The sequence below is a fragment of the Balearica regulorum genome, chromosome 2 (assembly GCF_011004875.1).
Source record: "Balearica regulorum gibbericeps isolate bBalReg1 chromosome 2, bBalReg1.pri, whole genome shotgun sequence".
Taxonomy (NCBI): Eukaryota; Metazoa; Chordata; class Aves; order Gruiformes; family Gruidae; genus Balearica; species Balearica regulorum.
This window is the reverse complement of record NC_046185.1, coordinates 166,127,628-166,154,057: the sequence shown is the minus strand read 5'-3', so window position 1 is coordinate 166,154,057 and position 26,430 is coordinate 166,127,628. Positions and strand designations below refer to the sequence as shown.

The window sequence follows — 26,430 nt, the reverse complement described above, 5'->3', positions numbered from 1 at the left end:
AAGTTTTATAATAGAGCTGCCGAGCATCCAACAGTTTTAAGGAAAAATCTGGCTGAAGAGGGAAATTATAACTCGTGCACTTGAAATGACCAATTTTCCAATGAATGACCAGTTGAATTCTCTTTGTGTGTTGGTAGAACAGCAAGAGCAGATATAGCAGTGGAAACATTCAAGGTCAGGTTGGACGGGGCTCTGAGCAACCTGATCTAGTTGAAGATGTCCCTGCTCATTGCAGCGGGGGGGGGGACTAGATGACCTTTAAAGGTCCCTTCCCACCCAAACTTTTCCATGATTCTATGTTTCTATGAAAGTGATGTATTCACAGAAAATTCATTAAAAGGCAGCTTGTGATATGGTAGTTACACTTACACTGAAGCTCAGAATGGAGATGAAGGTGAAAACCAAGAGAGAAGGATACAAGGGTATTTAAATAAATCTGGATTCTGTTTTGCATTTCTGTGCATTGATGTGAACAAGTACGGTCAATAGGAAGAAGAATCATTTCACATACCAGCAGAGGTAGATGATATTTTCCCAATGCTTTTTCCCCACAGTTCTCATCAAAATCTTGAAATTTGCTAGCCTAGAACAGCAATTCACTAAACACCATTTGATTTTGCTGGTTTTGGCTGGCATCAGTTTGCCCCGTGGTGTCTATCTGGGTCTTAAGGAAATTACAAGCGGTTAACAAATAAAAGCCTAATTGTGCCAGATGTGGGATATTTTGGCAGTCTTTGAGTTCCAACAGGCTGATTATGATTCCTTTATTCATTCATTTCAGGGAACAAAACCTTGTAACAAAGTTTTCTTGGAAACACCACCAAAATTGATGCTTTTAATTAAATAAACAAAGAAACAGCAAATGAAAAAGAGTAATTGCAATTGAGGCTTTTTGGTCTGAATTTTCCTACTGGAAAGTTGGAAAAGGTCATTGAAATAAACACTATTTTTTGCCTGTGTCTAAACATTTTTATTACAAAGAATCAATGTATTTCCTGGACTATGAAAAGAAAAATACACGACAAAGCAGCTTCACTTTCAATGGTAGTATTCTAAGCCAATTAAAGCAGATAGACATAGTTCTCTGATCTCTTTGGGGGAGGTTAACAGACCCTGTAGCTGTGACCACAGCCTTTAAACTTGAAACATTTTGTGTCCCACCAGGCAGAGACTTATTCCCACCTAGGACTTTCTCTTTAGAAGTACATCCAGAGCACTGCACAACTGTGACATTTCTTTTGCACTGCTAATTTGTTATGCAGGTGAGGAATGACCTTTTTTTGATTTGTTTTTGAGATTTCTAGACCCGTCCTATCTCCTCAAAGCTCAGCTGCTGTGATTAAAGCTGAATAAAAAGATTCAGATTTTCCTGAACAAAACCTTCATATACAAGAAATGAAAATTATGGAAAAAAACCCCTGTGTCCTACACTGACCTATAGGACCTGTGGTCCTATACTGACCACAGCTGATGGAGGTGATATTTCTGCTAGCTCCAGCGGGTAAAAATAGGCTTTAAGGAGGAGTCCCCTTTTTATGGATGGGAAAATTAAGGCACGAAGTGAGTTACGCATCTCTCTCCTCTCCACTTCAGGAACACTCTTCTGCTTTCCCAATTGCCTTTACTCATGGCAACTGTGATCCTCATTAGCTTAAATAACTTCTTTCTCCCTTGTTCTTATTTCCCCTGATGTATTTCTTATTAGCAATTCTATCAATTTTCAGTCTTGGCTTAGCTGTTCTGGAAATATCAAAGCATCAGTCTCCTCAAACCAGCCAGACTCTTCACTCTTGGTGTCCAAATAACCCTTCTCTGCACCTGCTTCAGCCTGAGTCCCAACACTAGATTTGCAGAATATCTTTTATTAGTCAAACTTACATAGCTGGAAAACAAACAACAGAAATATAAACCACACACAACCCCCTCTCAGCCCCCCAAATAGGCAAGATTTCACCTATTGAAGTAGGCACCTAGAAGGGATGACCATAGAACAGGCCAGAGAGACAAAAAAATCGTGATTGCTTTTATATTCCAGCAACTAAAGTGTTCATGTGCTGGTTTGGGATGCGGTCCCTGTCTTATAAGCACTTAATTGTTATACCTAGGAGGAACAGGTTTGAAGCAGATAATGAAAAAAGTCTCAGGAGGCACAAGGCCACCCTGTGGGAGATGGAGACCCCAGCTTCTGCCCCAAATAAGTGAAGAGGGGAGTTTGAACACAGTTTTTCTGCATTTCATTGTGTAGTTTAGCACTGGACTATAAAATTGGCGTTGTTAGTTTCTGCTAATGCTGCTCCATGAGAGACTATGTGCATTTGCACTTAAAAGATGAGGTTGTGCTAAGTCTGTGTATTGTGCAGTGCTTTCTGAACACTTTAGCACCTGTAATTCAAGGGTTTGTGGGATCTTGACACTACCAGGATTAGATGGGATTTAGAGAATCTACCTTTTTGACACAAGGTTATAAGAGGTATGTCTCTATTATAGATTAAATTCACATTGATGTTCTTTGACTCGGAGGTTAACTAGCATAGGACAACCTAAACTTATGCTGGCAAACTCACAGTCCTCCAAAACAAGGTGGCTGGTGTCACCAGAGACCCTGCTTTGCACCTCCTTACTTGCCAAAATGATGTGGCCCAATCCATACCAGAAATGGTGACTGTTCTTTGACCTGTGCTGACCCTAGACTGCTGAGAAGCTGTTTAGGAGAGCGCTGGTTGACCTACATCACAAACATGCCAAGGACCATATAGACATTTCCATACCAGTGGTAGTGGTTGATTTAATAGCATGGATGTTACTAGGTGGCTTTTACACTGCTTTGAAAAGCCAGACTAAAATTCAACCATTACCATGCCAAGCATAAAACATGTGGAATGAAAATTCCCAAGCCCTAGGCTTATAATCAAGCATCATCAAGACAAATCCATTACTCATTTTACTGGGGGAAATGGGTGGGAAAGAAGGTTCCACTTTTGGCAGGACACCGATCTCTCTAGGGCACACACCTGAGAAATGGGAAACCTGGATTCAGGTCTCTGCTCAGCTTGAGAAGGTTCAACCTTTGAACATCTCCATCTCAGGAAGGTAGTTTACTGCAGTGTTGAGGGTTAAGGGGTGGGAGGTGTCCCCCTTTTTTTGTTTTTGTTTCTCTTTTGGTGTCAAAGGCAGGCTTCTGGGATGAATGGATGGAGCAGAAACCTGTGGCCCAGAGCATGAGAAGAAGATTTCTCTGGGAGCGGGTGACACGTATTCAAAACACCCAGTATCCTGGTGGCTATGACACCAATGCAAAGATGAAGCTGTCACGTTGAGGGAGTTGTCAATGTCTGAGCTTGTAAAAAACACCAGGCAGAATTAAGTCTGATGAAGTAGCTGTGAATCCTAATAAAATCCTAATAATAGCACTTACGAACATCATTAGAAGAGAAGCCTTTCAGTGCAGTGATTCTGATGTGATCTGTAATGCTACAAAGTTACCATTTTTGAAAGAAAGTTGATCCACAGTTTTTTGCAGCACGGTGGAGATGAGTGGTGATAAATAACATATATATATATATTTTTACATCACTAAGTGGCCCTAAGGCTATTTGCCATCTGGGTCTTATTTAATAAACAAAGTGAATCAAATTAGACCAGCAGAATAGTCAAGGACTCATTTGACTTTCAGATGGGGTTAAATACACACATCCCTCAACGTCCTGAGGAGAAGTATTTTCAACACAAATAGACACTGGAGAAGGCTTTCAGTGACAGCTTTCAATATTTATTTCAGTGGAGAATTACAGGGAAAAGAAAAAACACGCCTTGAATTAATCATGTTCAAAATAACACAGCAGTAAACACAGACAAGTTGAAGTGGACGCCTGATTGTTGTATAATTATATAATACCTGATGAGAGACATCCAGAAATATAATTAATCTAATTCCAGATTTTAGAGTGAGAAAATAGCTTGTAGATCATCTTGTCTAACTCACTGTAAAATATGAGTCTTATAATTTCACCCAGTGATCTCTGCATTGGACTCCATAACTTGTGTTTTTCTCATCTCTGTCTTCCAGAAAGGCACCTGTCTGGGCAGATTAATGTATGCATTTACTTTTATCAACCAGACTCATTTGAACAAAACACGATATGGTCTCATCTGAAAATAATATCTCCTCTTCTTTAAAATCATGCTGAGGGGCAGCAGTGGTAGTCTCATATGTAAATTTCTTATCTCTTGGACCCTGAACTGTCTCTTTCCTAAGCCTTCCTGAATCAATGTCAGATGAATTAGTGCATAGTTATGCCAGTTATCCCACTTTTCCATGTTGAGCAAGGAAAGAGATCCAGAAAACCAAGTTTAATATAAAAACCTAAGACTGGCTATTCTGGGTCCAGTCTGAGGTTTCCCCTGTCCCAATATCTTCTCTGCAACTGTGGCCAATAGCAGTTATCTAGGGAAGAGTGTAAGAATAAGGCAAATGTATATTAATGCTTTGCTATGATATTTTCTATGTTTTTGTTCTCTATAATATGCACTAGTCATCCCCATACTCCCTTGGCACAAGCAGCAACCAGACTGGTTTTCCAGGGTTCAGGCCCAGGTAAAAAAAAAAAAAAAAAAAAAAAAAAAAATCAGGAGGGCAGGAGACTGTTTATGACCCCTGAAATCAGTTGCACATGTCTGGGGAATGGCTTGCTTTGCTTAGGAAACTGCCAAAGCATGCAGCCGGTCAGCTCTCTGGGGAGTTATCAGGGCCTACTGACTTGCAAATGCATAACCCTAGGAGATGATATTAAACAACATTTTTCATTACAGGTGGGTTGGAAAGTTGTTTCTCATGATATGAATCCAGCTTCCTGTGCCTTGCTAAATACAGAACACAAATATGTGTTGAATGCCCCACCATCATTCCTCAAAGCTTGATCATCTACTTCTGGAAATGGGCATTTATTTTTATTACAATGTCTGTCTTTTCTAAAAATATTCCAAACAAATTCCTAGGGTCCTGAGAGCTGTGGAATGTAGCTTCTCTCATCATATTTCTCCATTTAATGCCTTCAAAATTATTGGCCTCATGCCTTCTCCCCCTTTCCCTCATTAGATTTTAACCTGGGCTGTGCAGGAAACAGGGCAGATATGATCATGTTGATTTTCCATCTGCCTGCCTCTGCCTATTGCTGGTGGAACCCACTGGCTGCACCACGCAGAGGGGTAGAGCTCTCCAAGGAATCTGGTACCTGAAAGACTTACGACCATTGTTGAGTGATTAGAGGAGCAAGGAACAGAAGATAGGCAGTTATATTTCAGTCCCTTGTCTTTTCTGAGATGCAAGCTGAGCAGTCAGCAAGCATGGTCCTCCTGGCTGGAGCAGCACATGGGGTGGAGAGGGGAGGAGATGGATCGTGCATTGCAGTAGGGAAAGGAGGGGATGCTGTGTGCGAGGGGCTGGGACACCGTGGTGAGACGGGGACAGAGTGCAGAACCCAAGTCCATGAAACTTGGCTTCATTAACTCCACTGATAATGCTGCAGTGCTGCTATAAACAAAAATTATCTTGTTTATATATTTTACTTTTTGCAATGTTCATTTCCTCCATAAGCCAGCTGGGTTTTTATGAAAAGACATTTTTTGACTGGGAATTATGACTAATGCACTTGTTTTACCAACTCCCAATTCTGAACTGCATTTGTTCAGTCTCTGTCTTGTGGTCCAACTCACCTTCAGCTTTCCTTAGCACAGACATATTTACTCTTTTGTACCACACGCAGTCAAATCGCTGAGAAATATAAATGTGCAAAGCAGATCTCCTGCATTCACACTGGCTTTCTGCACTCTATGTCACATAGACCTTACAAAGCATTTTTTACCAAAAGCAATGTTGTAGCTGGAACAGAGAGAAATAAGAGAGGCCAGTCTTTATTAAATTCTCTTCAACCACCTGGCAGAGCTGAAAGAAGAGACCAGTTTTTGGGGTGCCCAGGCTTTTCTGGGAAACATCAGGACTATTGTCCTATGGGAAAACTGTAGAAAAGCAAAGGGAAACACCTCGATGATAATCTCGCATTAGACTGGGACAATCAGGCAAAGTCTCCTATATGTCTTTAGCTTGAATGTCACGTTACATTATCTTCCTCTCTTGCAGACAGGAGACCACTTGCACGAGTCACTTATTGACAGGTGTGATGAAAATGGGTAAAAATTCTTGCTCATAAGCAATACATTGTTCTGGAATAGTTGGGAACTGTTCAGACCATCATCTGAAATGGGGATGCATGTCCCTGCCATAATTTATTTATGGTACCTATTAGGTAATACTAAGATTTTTTTCTTATTGCTTATAAAATACAAATATTTCCCAATTAAACTGGGCTAGGATTGAGTAAGGACAACATTATCACTATGCCTCCACAGCTAATTTCCTGGCAGGAGCACAGGCAAGTAGCGTCTCTTTGAAGGTTGGACATAGCACAGGCAAGTAGTGTCCCTTTGAAGGCTGGAGGGGAGTGCTTTTAGGACAGTGTCTGGGAAGGCAGGAAAGAGACAGTGTGGTGACAGGAAGGGGCTTCTCTCATGGAGAAATGGAGAAAAGCTTTTCAGCTCCAAAATGACTTTGAATTCCTGGTGCTTCTGAGCTTTCACTTGGAAATCTAAGAGCTGGCTTAATTTACAGTTATGGATATTTTAGCTCATTTCTGGATTTCATATGGCCATTTACATAAGCCTGACACTTGCCCATGACTACATGAGGTCAGTCAACATGAATCACCTCCCAACCTGCCGTGAAGGCTGACACATGGTGAAGGGTGGGGTTCCTGGGCTTGTTTTCCCTCTAGCAGATGAGAATGTGGATGGCGGACAGCAGGAACACACCCTGAGACATCAAGGCTGGAGATAATAACACATCCATCTTCCAGGGACAGCAAAGATTTCAAACCAGGTTACCTGGCCACCAACTGAAAAGCCAGGGTGGTTTGATGGGTAGGGACCTGAGAAGGGTGCATCTGCCTTAAGGTGCCCAAAAGCCACAGGGACTGATGACAGTCATCCTAGGGATAGTGTCTTCACTAGCTCATGTGAATTGCTGATTTATCTATATTGATTGCAAAGAAAGCTGTGTGATTTGAGAGCAGCCCTGAGGAGAAGGACTTGGTGGTGTTCATTGATAAGAAGCTCAATATATCCCAGCAATGTGCCCTTTCAGCCCAGAAAGCCAACCGAGTCCTGGGCTGCATCAAAAGCAGCGTGACCAGCGGGTCAAGGGAGAAAGCTTGGATATTTCAGTCAGATGAAAAGAAAATCAAAGAGGGAGATGACAGAATTGTGTAAAATTATGTGTGATACAGAGAAGTTGGGCAGGGATTTGACTTTTCACCATTTCTTGCAATACAGAAATTAGGAGCCAGCAAATGAAGCTCAGACGAGAGGGTAGTTCTTATGCAAAAGACAGTAACTAGAACTTCCTGCTGAAGCATGTTGTGGATGCAAAAAGCTTGCATGGGTGTAGGGTGAACTGGACAAGTACTTAAAAGTATAATCTATGGTGAATTACTAAGTAGACAAACCACATGGAGCTCAGGAAATCCCCTCAGCTGAAGATATTTAGTTCTCTTCCTTGGGCATGTTTTTCTGACTCCTGTGAAAGGTAGGATTCTTGGTCTCTGTCAGTGTAGTTGTTGTTATGAGATAGCAATGGCTGTCACCAGCACCTTTCTACAAATAAATCTGAACTAGCTGGATATCACAAGATGGAAATATCTACAATAATGAGCAACATGAGCTCAGTGTTATTAAGAGTCAATGTGTTGCATCCTGCTTTTTTCTGAGATTTTTTTTTTTTTCCCAGAGCACCACTACATATGTCCACATTAGTAAGCATAAGATGCAGTAGGAGTGGGGCAGGGCAAAATGCTGTAGAGCAAAGTGCTTGGTGCTGTGGACTCAACATCCACATCATATATTTCAGGGCATTTTACTTTCATCTAACTTTAATTTGGTCCCAAGATGTTTGGCTCCCTGACATTGGTCCCTTAGATCTATATCAGCATAGACTTTTCATAGATCTAAATCTGTTGGCTTTTTAACCAGAGGGGTTTGAATGCCTCCATGAGTGTGTAGAAATATGGCATACATGATGTTATTTTTCATGAACATAAAAATTGGAATATGAATAATGAATTTTCCTACTTTTTTCATATTTTGTGTCTTATGAGTAGTCAACATTTTAACCTGTTTAAAAAATGAAGTCAATAAGTCAGTGCAAATTTAGTGAAAAGAAAGCAGAAGAGTGTGATCTAGGAGATCAATGTCCAAACATGAATGTCTTGCATCATTTAGGGTGCTGTAGGGGATTCTGCCTTCAGTTGCTGAACCAGAAGAGCACTGGTCTCCCACTGGTCATCTGACGTATGTGGCAGCCTAGTGCTAATGTCATCTTACAGTATCCCAAGTGGCAATAGAGGCCTATATCTGTGCAACAGATTTGATATCCAAATATTCCTCATTAAGCTATGATTAAATTGTAAATAAACACTCATGAGCTGAGGGATCTGCTGAACTACCTCAGGCAGGGAGTTTGGATAATTTTTTATTATCTAATTTTATTATCAGATAGACTGATCGTCTAATTGAGGAGACTGTCCATCAAGAAAGCCTGTAGTGATTTCAATCATCCAGGACCCATGTTTGCTATCCTAAGAAATTGTTCTGCCTTGACAGTCTAATCTGTCTGAAAGGCAAAAAATAAATTATACATGCATTTGCAATATGAGAAAATGTCCCCTGGCCTTCAGAAATCATTTTAACTCCTTGCTCAGACAGAATACAGAAAGGTAAAAAAGTAGATGATAGTGCAAAGCGAACAGCCTCCTGTCACAGAGGTGCCTTGCAGGGCTTGAAGGAAACTGTTCTATCCCCCCTTACCCCAGAGGAGCCGTAGTGGTCATTGTAGGGTTTGAAACAACCTCTTCCAGCTCTTATCGTACTGTGTGAAGGAAGTACCGCATTTAGTTCCATTTTAGTGTTGAAAGTACTCATGACAGGGAGTTAATGATTCTTTTGCACTGTGGAAATGCACAGGACCTAACATGGTGGGACAATTTGCAAAGCAGGACTTATGGGAATATTACTACACCTATAGCTAATGCAGCCAGGTTTTTGTTCAGATGCTTTCCTGAACCACAAAGCCAGCAATTTTCAGCTTTATGACTTACAAACAGGGAGCTTGTCCTTCACAAGAATTAAGCGTATCAGTAGCCATTCATAAATGTAATAGGCTTTGGGGCTTCTGGAAGGGTAAAGAAAAGAGGCAGAATGTTAGATCTCATAGTTGAAAATGTTCTGCCAGCAGATAGAAAACACAATGTCTGTAGGGCAATACGGAACAGACCAAGAGGTCTCTTTCTTTGGAAAGGATCTGTACGTGCTTCCTGCACTTCATCATGGCTCCTGAAGAGTAACCAGCTGTCCTTGGTAAGCAGGGGAGGGAAAGTCCCTGGGTACTTTGCTAGGTGAGTTAATCTGAACTCTAACATGAATTCTGTTTCATAAAATATGAATTTTTCATCACTTCAGGGATAAACAATGATTACTTTAAATTGACTTTGCTGGCCTATGTATGAGCATCTACAATGTCTCTGCTGAAGTGCAGAAGCTAACACACTTAAGTGTGCAAAATGCATGGAAACCTTTCCAAAAGGTTTGACAGAGCCCCTGTCTCTTGACTACTATGCCCAGGAAGTGTGGATAATTTTTCACATGATTCACAGACGTACAATTTCCAGACTGAGTCAGCTTCTTGCAGCATGGAGAAACATGGACTGGGCCTCCAAAAGCTCTGATGTTGTTCACAAGTGTGGATACAATAAAACTAATTCCATTGCACAATGAGGTTGGTCTCATTTGATGGGGACTGTAGATAACCAAGCTTATATTGCAGTAATGGGAGATTAAATGTTGCGGCTCTGGCTTCCTCCTTCAAAGGTGATCAAAGGGTAACGTGAATCTGCCTAAGACCAGTCTGGACACCACAAAGGCTATTTCTCCATGGGGGAATTAGAAAATGAACGTCATCCATTCCTGGGAAAACAGTGAAGAACTGAGGTTCAGGATCAAAGACCCAGAACTGGAGATCAGGATTCCTTCGAAGCAGTAGCCCCCAAAGACATTAGCATTCCAGTCCCCTTATGTCAAGATCCCATGAAAACCATATGCAAAAATATTTCTGGCTTCTAACATCATAAAGAACTGAGTATTTAGCTCCCAGTCCCAAGAGAGTGTTAGCAGCAGGGGTTATCAGGGAATCAGATGAGGGTTTCATCCCTCAGCAGCAACCTCAGACACCCGCACTGATGTTGGCGTGACAGGGCAGAACGAATCGGCATGCAGAGAGGAATGTGTTTTCCCATGTGCAGAGCAGACACGGGGTTAGGCGAGAGGCAGCGAGTGAAGCATTCACTCCACTAAATGCCAACTCATGGCTCTGGCACACCAGCTGACCTCACTGCTTTGAGCCCACCCTTTGAACAATATTGTTTCTGCTCACAGCCCCCTGGCTCTGCTCCATCCTCAGGATCAAGTGTCTGGAGGCTTTTATTTGCCACATGGATAGTGCGTTGGCCCACAGGATCTTGGAAAAGCACAGCGTGAGGCTGTAATAATACTGAGGAAAGATCAGATGATGTGGGTAGTCTTCCACTTCAAGAAGCGTGAATGTGACTGAGATCATCACATTCCTTAGACATCTTCTTTCCAGCAAAGGAAAACTAAGCCAAGTCTGTGGAGGAAGTTTAATCAGTTCTGGCCAGACCCTCAGGAGGTATAACTCAGCATCGTTCCCCTCGTATCCATGGGACCATGCTGGCTGCCACCAGCACAGAGGCTGGCTCCGTGGGCCGCAGAGAAGGACGAAGGCTCTGGAGAGGATCGATCAAGGCTGAAGTGACATGATGAATCAATCATGGAGCTGTAGGGAAGCAGGGAAGTCATTTGAATGAAAGACCTGTGTTGGTGTGTTCAGGTACAAGCAGTGTAATCTGGTGGTGCAAATGTGACATGGGAACCATGTGCCCATGCAGGCTATGTTTATGTTATTGAGTTAAAAATGCCAGGGAGTATTCCTCAGTTTATACTTTTGAATTGCTAGCATGTTCCCTGGCATGGTTTTGTCTTGTGCCAACTAGCAGTCTTCCACAAAAAAATCCCCATGCACAATTTGAGGATAGTATAAGCCAGGGACCATTCCCAATAAGCAGTTTGAAATATTTGCCATCACCCTGTGTCTGTAAGAGAGTTTAACTGGAAGGACCAGTTAAGGCCATTCTCTGCCAGCCGGTATCACTGCCAGAAAATTCTTTTTGGGTGTTCATAATTATTTAAAAGTATGGCTGTCATCTCAGGTAACCTGACTGTAGGCTAGGGATGACGTTAGCTGAGGTAGAAATGTATGTGGGGAGCCAGGTTGGTTCTTCTAGGAATATGAGTTGTCTACATGTCATGTGTCACTGTCTTCCAAAAGTCAGATCTTTGTTCCCTCCCTGTTCATGATGAAGTGAGGGAAGTGTATAAAAGTGGGTGCATGTCTAAGACAGGTAGGATACTGTTCTCCACTATCTGTAGAGAGAACATGAACATCAGTATTAGGAAGTCACCCCCACAAAGTGCCTCGGAGATTAAAGGAAGAGAAGTAGTCGTCCCCCGGTTTCTTCCTTCCTCAGGTTTCCTCCTCCAATCCATTGAAATCTTGGAGTGCAGAGTATGATTTACCAAGCAAAGTGAGCTGAAGTGGGTGACTGACATCTCCCACAGCTGATGTGCATCCCAAATCTCAAAGTGAAAGTCAAAATTCATAGACGTTCAGGAGATTTTATTTAAATTCCTAAAAGTATTTATGTTTGCTCACAAAAAAAGCCGGTAGTCATCGGAGAGAGTGCTTAATCCCAGTGTGTTGCAAACTTTGAGCCATTTAACCAAGACAGTATGACCTGAAGGGATTAAGTAGGGTAATTCATAATTTGAAAAGAAATTGTTAGAGAAGCATGAATACTTCCTCCCAGAAATACTGCTAGAAATGACACTTCTGCATGTTAAGCCATGTCGTAACTAAACATGGTAAGATAAAGAATTGATAAAAATGAAGTATTTGCATCCTTGCATAGGAAATCAAAGGGAGTTTTCAATAGACATGCCATTTTGGGTTAGCCATTGATGAGTTATGACGCGCAAAACATTTGCAACATGTAGCTCTGTCTTAAAGTTTGGGGTCACTGGGGAGAAAAATAAAAAGCTAAAATATGCTTGTACTTCTGAGGTTTAAACATTGTATGACAGCTACAGCTGAAACTGAAGAAAATAATGCTAAAGGATAAAGGTAGTGGCTTTGGATGTCCAGGGAGCTGCAAGCTTTCAGGGTATTTCTAACTGCAAAGAGGTTTTACTTATGCATCCATGTTTGGGAAACTCAGAATAAAGTACAGTAACTGCTGTCTGCATTACTGTTGCTGTAATTATTATTTTTACAGTAATGGTTTGAATTTATCATTGTACAGCAGAACCCAGTCAGGAAAGGCGTTGTATAAGGACAGAAGCAATGGAAAACACATATTCCAAAATCAGCTTAATCTGCTGATTTGCATACATAACTGTCATTGCGAGAGGTGACGTATAAGTATGGGGGGGAAAGAAACTGGGCAAAACATTATGGTTTAGGATGGGTAGGTAGACAGACAGACGAATTCTGAGAAATCAAAAGCATTGAGCACAGGGATGAGAAATAAAACATCCTATACATTCGTTTCTCTCCTCTCTTGAAGGAGAGAATGAGAGAGAGAAATAAAGAAAGATATGTCAGGAAGGAAGGGATGGAGGGATAATGAAAGGGTTGAATGCTTATAATGCAGCCCCTTCGCCCTCCACTGTAAACACACTGCAGTGTTGGTGAGGCAATATATGATTTCCAGCTGTGTAAAGTCACAAACACTCATGTGGTTTACAAATATTTGCCCAAGAAAAATATCCTTGCAGGGCTATCCTTGTTTTGCCCTCATATTCAAATGAACTACTTCTTAAAAGGAAGCTTTTCTGAGACAAATCTTGGGCAGGACACGTATCCAGAGCGAGCAACACCCTTGATCGGTGTTTTCTTCTTTGGCTGTAGTTAGAAGATCTGCAGGCAGATGGATACTCAACAGGCAGCCAAGCCAACAACCAGCCCAAAATTACAGTGAGAGCATGGCTTACTAACAACCCTCCCAGGCTTTTGTCAGAAGATCTAGGGATCAACAGGACCAAAATATTTGGCTGTTTCTGTAAAAGGATAGTCATGCCATGGAGCTCTTCTGGGTGTATTCTGCACCCTTTACTGGAGCACAATTTCTACACAATGAAAAGCATTGGTTGGATTTCACCCTGTGTAAAACCCGTTTGTGTCTACTTGGTTCAGATTAATGTCTCTCCAATGAGGTCCGCAGCTAATGTTCCCAGCTGGATGTAAAATAAGGATGATGCCAGTGTAGATGCCTCATGCCTGGTGCAAGAAAAACATAACTCTGCTGCAGACTGCTCAAGGGATACATACTTGATCTCAGGAGGGACTTATAGTCTCCTTCCAGCAGGGCAATAGCTATCCTGAAAGGAGGTATATATGCTCACAGGTATAAAATGAACCATAGGAGAATGATAGAACGATAGAATCACAGAATCATAGAATGGTTTGGGTTGAAAGGGGCGTTAAAGATCATCTAGTTCCAGTACTCTAGTGGGGGTATGCAGTACTCCAGGTGGGGTGTCACCAGAGCGGAGCAGAGGGGCAGAATCCCCTCCCTCGACGTGCTGGTCACGCTGCTGGACATACAGCTTAGGACACGGGTGACTTTCTGGGCTGCCAGCGCACATTGCTGGCTCATGTTGAGCTTTTCATCAATCTATACTCCCCAGTCCTTCTCCTCAGGGCTGCTCTCCATCCATTCTCCACCCAGCCTGGAGTTGTGCTTGGGATTGCCCCGACCCACGTGCAGGACCTTGCCCTTGGCCTTGTTGAACTCCATGTGGTTCACACGGTCCCACCTCTCCAGCCTGCCCAGGTCCCTCTGGACGGCATCCCTTCCCTCCAGCGTGTCGACCCACCACACAGCTCGATGTCATCAGCAAACTTGCTGAGGGTGCACTCGATCCCACAGTCCATGTCGCCAACAAAGATGTTAAACAGTGCCAGTCCCAGTACCGACCCCTGAGGAATGCCATTTGTCACTGGTCTCCACTTGGACATCAAGGACTTGATCGCAACTCTTTGAGTGTGACTGTCAAGTCAATTCCTCATCCACTGAGTGGCCCATCCATCAAATCCATGTCTCTTCAATTCAGAGACAAGGTTGTCATATGGGACAGTCTCAGAATCCATATGTGGCTGTAATATACATTTTATTTATCTTATCTAAGAGTGAACAGGGCTGAAATTGAAAAGATGCAACCAAGGCTTGATGGATTTTCATTTGCTTTCTACTCCCAGCTCCCGTCTAAGTGAGCGTCTGTGGGGGAGAATGGGGGGAAGGGGAGGGAGGACTTCTGAGTGCAGCAGCTCTTACATTAATGAGAGTTCAATGTGTGAACTGACTTGTCCTCACCAGCAAGAGCTCTGGGTGGTAATACTGAAGTGAGTGTCAAATGCATTCATGGACACTTGCCACAGGTAGCCAAATAATCTTGCAGGGGTTATTACCAGGAGAGACAAAAACTCCACCTATCTAGTTAACCTGGACTGGCTCAAGTGATGTCCTGTGCACTTTCTTCAGCCTGAATGAATTTAACAGCCAGCAAGGGACAGGGATGGTTATGTGGTCAGCGAGAGGAGGCTGATGGACCAGTTTCTTGTGCAAACTTGGACAGGACAGTTCACCTTCAAGTGTCTCCACTTTCAGAATAATGGGAAATTTTACCTGTAGGTAGAACAGTAACTGGATATAGCCATGAGACTGATGGAAGGTGGGTGATACTCCTCATCCGATACCCCGGTGCTTCCCTTCCATTGATGCAGATGACCATGCTGTTTAAGCAGGACTTGGTCTTGTAGACCTTTCAGTTTTTGCATTGCTGAAATTAATCTGAACCACTTTGGATTCTTCTCCAGAATGAGATGAGTTCATCTGTGGTTGATATTCATATTCAGTTACATGAATTCAGTGCTCATGCCTCCTAGTTCTCCTTTGGTGAGGAAGGGTTGATAGTGCTGCCTAATCTGTCAAAGAGAGTCCAGTCTCTTAATTGACATAGGTAGCAGCAAGTGCCGTGGGAGTATTATTTTGTTTTGTTTCTGGTTTTTTTTTTTGTTTGGTTTTTTTTTTTTTTTTTTTTTTTTTAGTCTGCCTGACTGGTTTTAATGGTTATTTTTTCTTACATTTCTAAAACATTTTCAGGCAGAAGAAAAGACTGGAGTTTAATTGCATATCAGTAAATTATCCACTGAAAACTTCCACAAGAGCAAACGAGTGCAAATTCTTCCCAGTCTTTTTATTAAGTCTTCTGGCATTCTTGTTAATTACATTTGTTGAGATGAAACTATATGAGGCTTTCCATTAAATTTGGGACATATAGCACATGCTCTTTTTTTATGAATTCAGAGAAGGAAGATATATCTGAAGAGCTAGCGTTTATAAGTAGGCACCTGACTGCAACTGAGGTCTAGGGTACAGAATTTAATTAACTCACCTGCTGTATCAGTGATTGCAATGGGCCAAATGGAAAATCGCTGCACGCCGGGTTGCATCAGGGCCCACTGTTCAGCAAGGATTTGTTTCTGATCCCTGAGTTTGACCTTACAGTTCTTTGGATGCCTAAATGATCTGTCCTTCAAGTAGCAAACAGGCTGGAGACTGCTTGGTTTGTACAAGAAAGCGCTTAGTTAATCTTGAATTGTTAAGGCGTATTCTTCATTCTATTTTTGGCAATGTGTCCACAAAGCAGGACATGCTGTCACAGATGGAAATAAAGAGATGGATGAATGTCTTTGAGGAAGAGCCAGATGGTTAAGTGAGACAGCTAGCCACAGACAAACAAAAATTATGGCTAATGATCAAACCAGGTACCAGCCAGAGTCAACAAACTCCATACTGGCTCATTACAAATTTAGTGTCCAAACTTAGCAGGGCACCCTGATGTACATGTGAACCTCCAAACTCTTCCTCTCCTGAAAAATGTTTACCCTTCTCTAATTTCATGCAGCAGACGTCTACATTTCCAAAAGCAGCATTGGTGACATGTTTGAGAGTTTAAATAGCAGGGAAAAAAAGGAGAATATCTCAGCTGATTATCCCAAAGTGCCTGTATTAAGTAATATCAAAAGCTCAAAACTTCTGATGGAGTTTCAACTTCCATCCATTGTGACTCAAACCTTTCCCTTTGGTTCATTTGATGGCATCCTTAACACTTTCTGATAAACGAGATTGATGCAAACATGCCTCCTCTCTGACAGACACCCAATACAGGACACTTCTGAACTCATGGTTCATCCTGAGGGCATCCACATTGCAGGAAAAAATTTCTGTTGTGTTCGGAAGTCAACAATGGAAAAGTTATATTTTTGTAGGCAAAATTATATTTTTTATAATGAAAAAAATGTCTCCTCTGTGTCATAATGTCTTTTTTTTTTTTTTTTAATGATAAAGTACTTTATTACATGTAATTTGATTCAGAGTAGAGACAGGTTTAGACACTGTAAATGTTTGGAGAAAACACTTGGCTTATTTAACTCTGATTTCCAGGCTCATTTAAATCTGATTTCCTTAATGAAAACCAGTAACTCCCATTTCAAGACAAAAAGCCAAATCCTCTGCCAGCCGCACTGGAGTATTGCTTTTTCTTGTAGAATGACACCCCTTTGCAGTGTAGTGACCTCAAGCGACATTAACACACCTCATGCTAGTGCAACTTGTTTCCAAGTTTAAGGAGTTGATCTTCTTTGCTATTGCATATTTCCAACATCTGTCCTCTAATTCTCCCTTTTCCTTTCAAGATTAAAGATTTTCTTTGCCAGACCATCCTCCATAAGACTTTGCATAAACCACCAGAAACTCCAACCCACCAGCAAACAAGAGAATCCCGAGCTTGCCCTTTATCCTGCAAATGTACGCATTTTCTTTACCAATACCAGGAATCCCAGGGGTTCCCCCCCACACTAATAAAGGTAAGTATGTACATAAACATTGGCAAGGGCGGGGGGGTGTGATGAGGTGTTAAGTGGAAATTTCTTTACTTAGCAGTGTTGATTTGTGAGTCTTAGGGGAAATATACTGGGGGCCTCTATGAAGAGGCTCTGGATTGATTTTACTCTTATCGCCTTGTGTCAACCAGAGCAGTAATAAATAAACAATAACAATGATTATATTTTTGCTCTGTTATAGCACTATTCATCTAGAGACCCCAGCATCTCTGAAAAGAATCATTGCTATCTCCTTCTAAAAAAAAAAATAATCTATAGTTTCACAGCAAGCTACTGAGGATAAAGCCGAGGTCTCTGCGTCCTGAAATGCTGGACTCCAAGCAATGAGGGAGTTATTAAGACGAGGCTGCCTGCATTTAAATAAAACTTATCATGCATACTTCAGCTATTGAAACCCAGGCTGGCTGGAATGCTGGGGTTAGCCAGATTACATTTCATACATGCACGCCTGACAATTTCACTTACCTAATTCCTACATTCAAAGAAAAAAATATGCCGGTGCCTCTTTTGCACAACAAATGGATCCTATTAACTCAGAATAGCTTTGGTTTTAACTTTATAGTTTCAAGCTTCCTGGTAGTGTATTGCAAGGTTTATATCTCAGTTCTTCATTATGAAGTAAAAATATATGGCCAGGTTTTAGCTAGGGCATGCTTTCTCCTTTTGGGGAAGGGGCTTATGTTTGTGCATTTGAAAAAAGTATAAATATTTACACACAGAGTTGCAGTGATTTGAATTGGCTAGCTCTCTGGTAGGTCAGAAGTTCAATTCAGAAATCATCTGAGGTTCAAGCTTTCATGACTCGGTATCTGTTTGGTATGAAATGGGCTGAAATTTTCCCTGTGCTGGTCCCCACCCATATCCTGGTGAGATTAATCTGGTTCATATGCCTCTGCACTGGCCTGGGTTTTCAACCTCTGAGAATGTGCTTTCACATTTAGAAAAGATTAGCGAGGGGGTTGAGTTGGGTCAAGTTAACAGTGAGACAAGATCATACCTACTCAATTCAAAGGCTATCTCAAATTAGTTTGCCCTGTTGCAGCCTGCGACTAGGGATGCAGTTGGAGATGAGTGAAAGTAAATGGAATTTACCCACATTTAATGCCACACAGATACTGTTTCTCTAAATGTCCCACTACGGAGGCTGCAAAGATAGGACAACTCTTCTGACTTTGGCACTTTTCACCTGCAAAGCAGGTGAATTTGCTTGCTTTACTTCACTGCAGAACAGGCTCACTCTCACCTGCACTCCTGAGGCAACACTCTGTGGGGTATGTGGGGTGACGACCGCTGAAATCCCAAGGTCAGAGCAGGGCTTGCCAGTAGAAGTGATGCCTTCCTTGCTTCTGGGATCTCCTCTGCCCTCCTCAGCAACTCTTGCATCTCGAGTTGGCGGTGCATGCCCTTGTTTTGGGAAACTTCGGTAAGGGAAAGCCATTCGCTGAGTTCCTGCGACTCCTGACTTAAGACAAGTGGGGAAGAATCAGGCCCTGAAACTACACAACCATTATTCAATTCTATTTAACAAAGAGGAAGGTTTGCAAAACATTAGGATATGGAGGGACCCCAGCTGAGCTACTGCAAAAGGAGCTGATTTTTCAAAATACAGTGAATATCTGAGAAACACTTTTTAAAGTCTCTCCTTTTCAGATCCATAAATGGCCTGACAGTCCCAAACTTCTGAATTACATTTTCTGCCTCATTTTTTTTCAAGATCAGTTACCAAACACTGAACTTCCCCTAAAAATATTGCTTCTGTAAGTTGTAACATCCCCTTTTTACCTTCCTACAATGGAATGCATCCACACGTGTCATTTCCTTTTTTTTTTTTTTTTTAAAGAGCATATGTCAAATAAAAGCAGCTGAAATTAGAATAAACCATGCCACAAAATTACCTCTCCCTGTTCACCTCCTGCTTTGTTCATAAATTTCATTGCATGGTATGTTTTCAAGTTTAGTTTATTTCCTTCTGTATCAGAATGGGGATTTTTTGCATAAATAGATAATTCCAAACAAATGGGAAAATGCTTCTCTTCCTGCTCTAGCGAATATTGGTTTCTTCCAAAGTATGGAAAAAGGCTGGAAGTGAAGATGAGAAGGATCATAAGTCAAAGGCCTGCTGAACAGTCTGCGGGATCTCCTCTCTTAGTTCATTAAGCCTCACAAAACAATCCTTTCCTGAAATCCATTAAGAGTAAAACTCCACCAGTTTCACTGTGGCCAGGCTTCCCCTTTTGATTTCCACGGAGAACTCCATTCCTGTGGCCGGTGAGTTCTTCTGAAGAATAACAAATAATGGCTTCATCTGCACTAGTAAACTAAACAGAGCTAAGGTCTGGCTCAGGCATTTCTCTGGCTCTGAAGCCAGCTAAGCACGGTCTGACCACATCTAAATTGTTAAACTTCTATAGTCTACAAAACAGGGTGTCTGCATCTGAATTGTCTATGGGGAAGTGGTCCCTGGATGGTGCTAATTTCTGAAGCATGCCTGCTTGGGAGTGTGCTAGTTGGTGTGAGCCAAAACCATGCTGGGGACTGTTGCAGTAATTTACCCACCTGAGGGATTGAATTCCAGGGCCTGGGAGTGCTCCCTGGTGCTGAAAATTGTTTTTTGTTGGGGTTTTTTTTGTTTGTTTGGGTTTTTTTTGCAAGATGTATCCAAAGTGTCCTCACAGCACACTAAAGGGAGAGAAACTCCTTCTGCACCCAATTTACACCACTGTGGTTTATTATCTCATTCACAGGTGATCTGTGGATGAACCAAGCAGTGAAGCTGTTCAGAGAAAGCAGAAACGACCTGGCTGAGTCCTATCAGCAGCTCATTTCATCTTCCATGGCCAACTGCTTTGAGCAAAGACAACAAACTTCATTTGTTAATCAGCTGTCTCTGGGGGACGATTTCTCTTGGACGTTGGCTTCTGGGAGCCATGCAGGTCTCCCAGCTCTCTTCTTTGTTGTCTTGTGCCTTGGACTACCTTTTGAGCTGGGGCAAAGCATTTGCAACCCACCTCTGAAGCAGAAAAAGTAAATTGTAAGGGTTGTGGGTTTGTTTTTTTTTTTTTTAATATTTATTTATTTATTAATTATTATTCCCAGAGGAATGTCTGTGTTTCAGTCAGTTTTAGGTGTCAGGGCCAAGACTGGGCTCTGTTATGTTGGGCTCTGGAAGATAGGAAGACTGACTGTCTGTAAAGCTGCCTGTCTAAATAGAAGGTGCAAAGACAGAGGGAAGATTAAAGAAAGGGATTTTCATCCCATCCCCAAAATTCTTTCACATCCACCCAGCAATTCCTCCATCTCCAATTTTTAACTGAAGGGCTGATATCACAGCAATGCTTGCTTCTCATTTGATCTGAATGGAAAACAGAGAAATAAGAAAAGATCCCAAAAAACTCTTGTCCAGCCCAAGTGCTGGCAGGGTTCCAGGGAATGTGGGGAGGACCGGGCTGTGGGGTTGGAGGAATGCAGGCCTTCCTATCTCTTTTCCCAAACATTCCCTTCTTGCAGCAGACTAAATATTTTCACATGCTGCTGCTGGAACACCCAGGTTCATGGTCAAAGAGAGGCGCAGCGTGCAGGGGCGATGGTCCTCATTACAGCCTGGCCTGGGGCCAACTGCCTGGCATGGGGTATCACGTTGCAGTTTCCCTTCCTTCATCCGACGTTTTTCAAGCTTTCATCTCCTTTTTGCTTTTTTCCATTGCCCTACTCTATTTTCAGTCTGTATTGCTTGGTAACAATTGATTTCACCCCACTGTCCAGTGGGTTTTGTTGTCCTTGGTGCATCTAGTAGGGAAGGAGTCTGTAGGAAAGTCATTGTGTGACCTTAGAAAAGCCCGTGATCCAGGTATGTCTGGCTCCTTCATCCGTAACGTTCGGCTGACCACAATTATTGCAGCTTCAGGAGTTCAAGGTATGTCACTGTTTGGGAATGAGCAGAATTAAATTTAATTCTGTATTGCAGACCCTTGCCAAAGACTGCTTGACATGGTCCTGGGCAGCTCACTGAACAACTCTCACCTTGTGGGACTGAGATGAAAGTGACTTCCTTGCTTTGTAGAGGATATTCTAGGACACATTTATTTGTGATTGTGAAGCGCTTCAGTGTTATAGGGAAAGAGGCAGTAGGAACAGATAGATAGATTCTTGGTAAGAGAGGTGTTGGGGGGAGCCTGATTGCAGTTTCTCTTTAGGCATATAAAGTAATGAACAGGACTGACCCTTGGGGATGATCTTCACCTCCTCATGTGAGATTCAGCTAGTGTATTCATCCACATAAAGGTAGCTAGTTACACGTGCGCTGGGTATCTCTGACCTCTTTGTAATTGAGGGACACCTAATTATTAAGGTTAAGCTCTACATTTCTCCCTAAAGACCTGCATTTTGTCGTCTGAATTCATCTCTAGAATCTGCTGAATAAAATTACTAGCTGTCCCCCATCCACCTAAGATCCATAAGGAGTTTTGGTCTCTGGTGTGAGATTCAATTGCCCAGACTCAGGCGTTTAGGACCATTTAAAATACCTTGGGCTATTCTATCTGGACTCCTCGTACTTGCCAGAGGGGAGGAGGTTTCCTATAGATCCTCCGTTGTATTTGCAAGCCCCATGTAGATGACTTGGCTAATATAAGGTATTTCAAATTACATTAGGCATCAAAGTATAGTAAAAAAGTCTCTAGGGCATATGCAGATACTTTCCTATGGACACATTTAGGTGTATGTGTCTGTACAGTAACTGCAATGCAGTGTTAATAACAGAGCAATAATGGTCTGGATGTTTTCGGACAATCTATGCTCAGTGAAAGCATGACCAAAAGGTTTTGGAAATCCATGGTTTTACTTGCAGCTTCTTACACTGCATAGCCTTCTTCTGGAGGTCCAGCAGGATGTGTCTTGGTGCCTGAAATGACTTCAGACACTTGAATTTAGGCAATGAACTGTCACCTGGAGGAAAATGCAGCTCCGGGTTAAGACACTTTTATACTTCCGCATATCAGTGTCTATCTTTAAACGAGATTTCTGAGCTCCCTTCCCTTTATCCAGTCCCCCAGTGGAGAAATATTCTTGTTTTGTTTGGAGGGCTTGGCCATCCTTGCACCTGGAGTGGATGTCAGTGTGGTGCTCAGTAGTCCCTTATGACTACAGATGATGGTTCCTCAGTTTCAGCCAGACTTTTCTAACTCTAGCCTACCCTTCTCCCTCACCCCAGGATATGTATTTGTCTCTTAATTTAGTGATGAATAACCGTGTCCAGAATCTTTCAGTAAGATACAAATTTTCCTAACACAAGTAACTCACTTCCCATAGCACTACTGAGTTCCCACTAGGAAGGGAACAGGGAATTCAGGTAGAAAGACTTTCTATCTAGTGAACTTTGTCAACAAAGAGGTGTTACTGTGACTTTACATGGAATCTGGTAACTGTCACCTGGTTCAGGACTGTTACATCGGCAGATTTCCACTCATTTGTTTCTGACAAACCGATATATATTCAAAGGTGTCCCAAATCTATCTGCACGGAGGTATATTACGCTACATACATAACAAAGTCTGAGGCTGTTATGTCTTCCTCTGATGCACCAGGCATTGGCTATTCTCAGAGACAGAACATCCCACTAGGCAGCCAAATAGATTGATGATACATTTGAAGTCCTGAAGTCCATCAAGGTGGGACAACATCCCATGATATTCATTGACATACGAGAGGAAAGTCTGAGTTTTCACAGCATGCTTTCTGTATTGGCCAGAGGAGACATTTGAAATCAGGGACGCGTAGCACCTTCTTTTTCCACTGCCCTCATGTGATGTTTACAAAACACTTGCTCCCAGGAAGGAGAAGAGTAAAATAAGAGCACACTTTGGGTTTCCAGGTATTCTTGTCATAGGGTGATTTATGTTAGGATAATTTTTTGAGGTGAGTTTCTTTACATTCCCATAGCCTTTGTTCATTGTAGCTCTGTAGACTATCTATAACCCTGTAAGAGGCATCTCATCACACGCTAAATAGTCTGAATGATTTTCTCTGTATTTCTCACCGCTCAGGGACTTACCCTGACACTCAAAAATCTCTGTGTGTATCTGGCTAGAAACATCAGTACCAAACTAAGAAGGCAAATATTTCTGAATATTGTGAATTTTGTCTTTGTGGTAAATGTTTGCATTCGTGCATGATTTACTTTCCTTTTCTTATGGAAAGGAGATCTCTAATATTAGCATTAAAGGAAAACCAGTGTAGTGGGATGTGATCATGAGTTGAAACATTTGGATTCTCTGCTTAGCCTTATGATAGACCTGCTATGAAATGTTCAGAGAAACTTTAAAGACACGTCTAGTTATCAAATGAAGATGGGTTTATAACCTGCCATAATGTACCTCTGTTAGCTGAACCCAGATGGCACAAGAGATGGGAGTTAGAAGTATATAGTTATTTAAGTTTATATGAGAAAATAGATGACTTGCCCAGGAGGATCTATGTTGTAACTGCTATCACTACTGCCAGATAAAACCTTGACCATCAGCATAAACTTTATAACTGTCCATGGTAACTAATGCCACCAGATTAGAGACACCATTTGTCAATCTGATGGAGTGCTAGTGGCTCCATTAGAAAGCATGTGGACATATGAGACAAAATTTTTCCACAGAGGAGAGTCTGAAAATCCTTGCACAATTGCTGGAGCTCAAAAGTTGTCACACTCTATTATGTGCAGTTCACCCACACCCATTTTTCTTTCCACATTCACATTTTTTGCATTTTTTTCCTCCTATTTTCAATCTGTTTGCTATTTCCTCCATGTTCCCATTGTCAGAGCTGAGCTCTGGAAAAGGGGAACATTTCCCACTGGTTCTTCCTGCGTTTATTCAGGACAGAAGCGTTCTGGCTTTGACTTCTCTTGGGAGGACATTTTATCTTAAGCAAATATTGAATTTCTGGGATTAATATACCAGCTGGTTAGGAAATAAAACAAGCCAGTTCCAAGAAGCATTTGCTTACTGATAGCAAGCAAGATAGAGTGTGTTGATTGGGTCTTGATGACTTCTCATTATAAACATTAGTAATCTGCAAATTTGAAATTAGTACTTTAGCTAGTCCGCTAAGTCAATACAACTATAGGGATTTGCATTAACAAATGTCCTCGGCTCAGTCTGCAGGGTTTTTTAGGCACCTTACTCCTAGCCAACTGCATGGACTACTGAGCACAAGAGTTAAAGTTAGATATAGACACAGATACAATTCCATGGCAGCGAATGTGCCATCAAGTTGAACTTCAGTGAAATCCTGATGCAAAGCTAAAATTACCAGACTAAGAATAGATAGTCTGTTTATAAAACCTAAGGTTTTGTTCATCATATTGCCACAGAGCTTTTTATAGATTCTAACAAACTCTTTCACCTTTTTGAGGATGGTCTTCTCCATCCATGAAAAGAAGCAAGAAATATCTTCCTGCCTTACATATCCATGCCATGAACAGGCTTATCATGACAGTGATCCTTGTATTCTTATTGCTGTTTTTGACCACCTGAATTTTCCAGGCTTCTAGTGTGAGTTAAGCCTGTAAAATTCCCTGGACTTCACAGACAGCAGCCACAATTCCTCTCAAGTTGCCTAATTAAAGTTGAGAGGACTGGTAGAGTGTTTTCCTCTACAGCCATAATCTCTCTCACATTTTGTTCTGCTTTGACTGTATTGGACACAAGTGGCCTGTGAAAGTCTGCGCTGGGTCATATGGCAGGCGACAGGCTTTGGCTATGGCTGTGGCTAGGGAGTGAACATACCTTGCAGCAGACTCCACAGGGGTCAAAAAACCTTGCAAAGTCCTCTGCTCCCTTGTTTGAGTAAACCCTGCCTGTAACATCCAGGGACCAGCCGAAGGGATCTCGTCATGGTGCCTGACCAGTGGGGTTGTGAAGTGAGATCACATCACTGCCGAGGTGGGAAGCACAGGTCTAGTTGAGTTGGGTCATAAAGCAGGGACCATTCCGAGAGCCTCATGTGTAACATATAAGTTTTGATGAGATTTCTGCACCAAACTGAAAAAAAAATGATATTTTGTCACAGAAAATCTAAAGCATTCAAAATTAGGAATGAGCTGGGATACTAAGCTCTGTGCAGAACTAGCAGGTTTACAAGGCTCAGAGAAGTTCAGAAATTTTGCTCCACATTCCTCTATTATTTTTCAGCATTTCACAACCTTTACAAAGTGAAGTGACCTACCACTTATTAAGTTTGGCCAAGTGGTCACGAGTAGAGTAACTCAGAGGAAAATAATGACTGGACCCATCTTTATTTTATTAGTTCAGTCAGTTAAAGCAATATCTCTGCTTTTTTTTTTTTTTTTTTAATTTAATTAATTTATTTATTAAAATGAGGAAGTATTTACATCTTTTGAGAAACAGACTAGGAAATTGGAAGCTAAGATGTTTATTGAATACATGGAGCTTTGTTATAAGACACTTGCTGGTGAAGGATCTGGAGCACAAGTCTGATGAGCAGCGGCTGAGGGACCTGGGGTTGTTTAGTCTGGAGAAGAGGAGGCTGAGGGGAGACCTGATCGCTCTCTACAACTACCTGAAAGGAGGTTGTAGCCAGGTGGGGGTTGGTCTCTTCTCCCAAGGAACAAGCCATAGGACAAGAGGAAACGGCCTCAAGCTGTGCCAGGGGAGGTTTAGATTGGAGATTAGGAAAAAATTATTCACTGAAAGGGTCATTAAGCACTGGAACAGGCTGCTCAGGGAAGTGATTGACTCACCATCCCTGGAGGTATTTAGAAGACGTGTAGATGTGGCACTTAGGGACATGGTTTAGTGGTGGGCTTGGCCGTGTTAGGTTAACGGTTGGACTTCATGATCTTAAAGGTCTTTTCCAACCTAAATAATTCTGTGATTCTATGATAGTCAAGCAGATTATCTTATCTCAGGAATTTGTTTGCTTAGGACCCTCTCAATTGTATTCAATTTGAGAACAGAAAACAACTTTTGGCACACCGAGACATCTAGATCATGCAGGGAGGCTTGGTTCAGCTATGGCTGAAAATCTTTGGCATTTTCACAGCACATTTCTTACACTACAAAACCAGATGATTTATTCACAGACATTTTCACCTCCTTGCTAATGTTTTGCTACTAAGAGGACCTCAGGAGCCTGATGCAGCAGAGGACCTCAGGTCATTGACACCACACCTACAGGTCTGGAGCCCTCTCAAGTACCATGCCATGCCACCTTCTTAGCAT

The 26,430-nt window shown here is 42.0% G+C and overlaps 1 long non-coding RNA gene across 2 annotated transcripts in view; it reads left to right on the top strand.

Annotated features, from left to right (window-relative positions):
* Nucleotides 1–347: 347 nt before the first annotated feature.
* Nucleotides 348–26,430, top strand: part of LOC142600638 (uncharacterized) — a 184,167-nt gene continuing 158,084 nt past the window's right edge. Inside the window, exons 1-6 of one of the 2 annotated variants that reach the window (XR_012834239.1) lie at nucleotides 348–422; nucleotides 1,165–1,262; nucleotides 16,994–17,164; nucleotides 18,851–19,140; nucleotides 19,246–19,468; nucleotides 19,945–22,640. This is a non-coding gene — a long non-coding RNA (uncharacterized LOC142600638). Of the gene's footprint in view, nucleotides 423–1,164; nucleotides 1,263–5,106; nucleotides 5,228–16,993; nucleotides 17,165–18,850; nucleotides 19,141–19,245; nucleotides 19,469–19,944; nucleotides 22,641–26,430 lie in introns of those variants that run through there. The other variant, XR_012834238.1, reaches the window with a different exon arrangement.